At 39.6% G+C, this 4614-nt stretch overlaps 1 protein-coding gene across 1 annotated transcript in view; it reads left to right on the forward strand.

The window, feature by feature from the left end:
* The first annotated feature begins 2894 nt into the window (after window positions 1–2894).
* crfa4 (cytokine receptor family, class I receptor 4) overlaps window positions 2895–4614 on the forward strand; it is a 26229-nt gene continuing 24509 nt past the window's right edge. The window contains exon 1 of the mRNA XM_016566689.1: window positions 2895–3121. The gene's annotated coding sequence lies outside the window, so the exon portion shown is untranslated. The remainder of the gene's footprint in view (window positions 3122–4614) is intronic.

Here is a 4614-nt window from a genome sequence, read left to right on the forward strand (position 1 = left end):
TCACACTCATGTGCACACACACATGCGCACACACACACACACACACTCTCTCACACACACACACACACACACACACAGATGCTTGGTGTCTTACTGATAAGATTGTGTTTGACACACAATCACATGTATGACCGAACACACGTGTGCATCTGTGTTTGTCCTCTGATCTATAATACGAGTCTATCCCAGCATGCACTAGTCTGGCCTCACGTCAGTGAATTCATCTTGACAACAGTCAGTTAATTGGAGGTGTGGGTTTATGTAAGATTTATATAATGCCTTACACAAACACCAGAGCGGTACTGATAATTACTTCACTTGATGAGCAGATAATGAACTCTGGAAACAGTCTTTCCTTTCTGATGATTGACAGCTGTCACGTTACAGTTGTTTTCAGCTGCTTACACACACAATCTTTACTCGTCACACAGTTTCTGAAAGCTGTCACTCAAACAGCAGAAGCACACACCAAATCTGCAGAACCATACACTAATTCTCAGCCTTTGACTCGGTTTTCAATTTCATATATATTTCATAATATTATGACAAAGTTGTTTGCAAATGTTTGCTTTTGAGATGTGTTTGTGATATTTTGAATGCAGTGCTTCATTTTGCAAGAGATGTGAGGCTTTTTGCATTTTGTGTGCAGTTCATGGATTTGTGTGTAAACCCTTACGAAAAAGAAGTTTATTCAAGTGTGCTATTAGTATACTTCTTTTAAACTAAAAAATAGGAAAGTATACTTTCAGTCTACTTTTTAGGTACTTCTCAGAAATATACTTAAAATGACATTTAAGTATACTTGACATACTTAAAAAATATACTTGAACTGTACTTAAGTATACTTTAAAATAAACTTGAAGTACACTTCTTTTTGGTATAAGGGAAATTTGGAAAAAAAGAGGCAAAGTTTTGATGACGGTTGCAGGTTTAGTGACACATTTCATAAACTCATTTGAAGAGATGAGGATGAGTTAAGAACTCAAATGATGTTTGTGTTGGATGATGCAACTGAACTAAAGGTGTTGATCTCATGCGTCAGATGTGAACGCATTAAAAAGACATTGTAGAAACACGTCTTCAGAAATCAGTTTCCCTGCTAAGTATCTTTACACACACAGGGAATGTGTCTCGGTGACAGGAGATTCAGTGCAGACAAACTCACAGACATAAAGCATTGAAAACAATGAAACACTTCAGAAGCTTCAGGTTTTGGACAGAAGTCACAGCCTTTGAAACAAGTGAAGCATTACAGAATCATAAAACCCTTTGTCTGGACTGCCCTGCGATGACTGACTCTCACCAGCAGCAGAGCAAAGTTCAGCCGCACTGTATTCCTCTTCTTCACTTGAGAAGTCTTCCTCTTCATGGAGATTTGGGACAGACTCCGAACGCTTCATGATCCTCTGATTCATGTGTTCAGTGTGTGTCCTCGTCACTACATTAATAACGCTAATGGAAGGTCCGCTGTAATCTTGGTTCAGGCCTCATAATGATCTCATAATGTACCGTTTCAGCTCTTTTTGTCTCTCTTTGTTCACAATGCCTCGAGTAAAATAAAAGGCATCTTTTTATGGGATGAAATTAGACTCAAAATGATTAATAGATGCGCGCACAATTATCCATGTACTGCATACATTTTATACATGTATCTTACTAACCACAAACAAATACCTTTCAATTTGAGTCTGTGGAATTCTGGATTAAATGACTGTGCACCGATTTGAACAAATACAGACATTTCAGTCCATTCACCAGATGATCACCGGGTTTCTGGAAGGCTGTTTATCCGCTCGAGAAAAAAGCAGCCATTTATGTAATAAAATCTATTTGATTCAGAACCTGCTTGGCCTCAGTTATAGAGTCATATAAGGTCTGATATTGATAAACCATACTGAATCAATGTACTGTATGACATGATGGGACGGGGCTAGCGGTCACATGTTTCATGCTTTGAATATTTCTCAGGGTCGCTTCATAGTCATTTTCTGTATAGACTCAAAGCCTATAGTCTAGACTACAAAAACATTTATTTTGTTGAAGAATATATGGATTTCAGCAGCATTTACAGTAACAGGAAAAACAACCACGAAACACAGAACACACACACACACACACACACTCACACCATTTCTATTTTGAATGAACACTGTTCTTTTAACTTTTTATTCATCAAAGAATCCTGAAAAAGTATCACAGGTCCCAAAAAATGATTAAGCAGCACAAGAGTTTCAGCTCTGATAATAAATCAGCATATTAGAGTGATTTCTGAAGATCATGTGACACTGAAGACTGGAGTAATGATGCTGAAAATACAGCTGCGCATCACAGAAATACATTACAGTTTAACACATATTCACATAGAAAACTGTTATTTTAAATCGCAATAATATTTTACAAAATTAATGAAATCAAATAGACACAGCCTATTTCTTTAAAAAAACAAAATAAATAAAAAACATTAAAAATCTTACTGATCCCACACAGTATACTAAATGGCAGTATATATTGCCCTTTAACAAGAGTGATATTGCCAATAAATGTTACCTATAAGGTGATAAATAATTTCCACACACTGACTAGGTGAAGATATTAGATGTGTATTAGCCAACATAAAAAAAATCCCCATAGTAAAATGTATACTAGACCTGTACACGTTAATAATATCTTTAAGATTCATATATGTAGCAGCCATGTGTGTCAGCATATTTAGTTTATACATACCAATGCATTAAAACAACCTATATATGTGTGTGTAATGTTTTTAAAATACATGTGTATCTGAATTGTTCACATTTCCAGTAGGTTTTCTCAGGCTATATGGAAAGGTACATCTGCGCAGGTGTGACAACTAGCCCCGCTGTGCTGTGACTGTGTGAATCAGCGGATCCGTGTGTTTTCCAGCTCGATGGATGAACGAGGAGCGCGTGGATCGGATGTCGTCATGCTGTCAAACAGGTCGCGTTGCATCTGAGTCCCGCCTCGCAACATCAGTGCGGTGTGAAGACGCGGCGTGACGCGCGATCAGGCGGAGCGACGCAGACCAGACGCGAACACCGCGCGTCCTCCGCTTTAATGCTTTCTAGACAAATCAAGAAGGATTTCCAGGATTTGTGAGAAGGTAAGGCACTCCTTCATTAAGAGCTGAGACTGTGTCTGCGTGTATTCCTGCGGATCGATGCTGTTTGCGTTAGAAGCTGCGTATAAAAGTGATGTTTATGCTTTTTGTTTCACTTGAACAGATGTCATTTGACACTCCGTGTTTCCAATTCACATTCAATTGGATGTCAGTGTTATTGCTTTACATAATACAGAATACATGTTTGTCCTCGAGCAAATCTGTCATTAGAATTAATTTGATTCGCTTCGCTTCACGAGACTCGAGCCGTGTTTACTGCCAGTCTCAGTATTTATTTCACCTCTGAAAGTTAAAAAATGGCGTGAAAATCAGAGCATTTGTCCCTTTTCTTGTGTGAACGACAATACGAGTGTAATCCCAAATAAATATAATATCTGGCATGTTTATCAGGCACATAACATTCATAAATCTACATAAAATGAAATAAAACCTAAGGCATGGCGTTTATCCGAGCAGCTTCGACAGATGTGTTGGGTCGATCTGTGTCATGTTTGACTGGGATCTGTATATTTGTGTTGACGCGAAGCCTCAGATATCTCATATGAAGGAGAGGATTAAAATGTCTTCGGAGTTTGATAAGTACATATAAAAACGCGATGCGCGTAGAGTTGTATGTTCTGCTGTGAAGCTAATAATGGCAACAGGTTTGTTTGAGTGAGTGAGGGTTAGTTTGAGCTGCAGGGCGAGACAATGTCATTATCATTGATTCTGTGAAAAGTCCTCATCAATAAAGCTTCCGAAGCGTGTGAGTGTGTGTGTGTGTGTGAGAGAGTGTGTGTGTGTGTGGTTTTTATCACGCTATGGGGACCAGATGTCCCCATAAGGATAGTAATACCAGTAAATTTTCACCTTGTGGGAACATTTTTTAGGTCCCCACGGGTAAACAAGCTAATAAATCACACAGAATGAAGATTTCTGAGAATCTAAAAATGCACAAAGTTTCCTGTAAGGGGTAGGTTTAGGTGTAGGGCAATAGAATATACAGTTTGTACAGTATAAAATCATTACGCCTATGGAGAATCCCCGTAAACCACAAATGCAAGTGAGTGTGTGTGTGTGTGTGTGTGTGTGTGTGTTTGTGTGAATAACCTGTTGTGCTAATCTAATCTCACTCTCTCGGCTCGCGGCCTGAGACACGTTATTGCGCTCCGTCCAGTTTCTTAGAAGCAACAACCGATGCACAAACTACACAACGACACAAGCCCTCCGTGATAACACTCAGGAGCTAATCAGCAGCAGCAGCAGCACAGGAATCACACAGGGCTCGACGTGTCGATCAGGACAAACACGCGCTGGTGTGAAGCAGATACCGACAATCACCAACACACATCCTGAGCCTCACACACACACACACACACACACTCTCACACACACACACACACACACACACACACACCCACACACACACACACACTCTCACACACACACACACACACACACTCTCACACACACACACACACACACACACACACACT

Source organism: Sinocyclocheilus rhinocerous, unplaced genomic scaffold (genome assembly GCF_001515625.1).
Source record: "Sinocyclocheilus rhinocerous isolate Xijiao unplaced genomic scaffold, SAMN03320098_v1.1 scaffold632, whole genome shotgun sequence".
Taxonomy (NCBI): Eukaryota; Metazoa; Chordata; class Actinopteri; order Cypriniformes; family Cyprinidae; genus Sinocyclocheilus; species Sinocyclocheilus rhinocerous.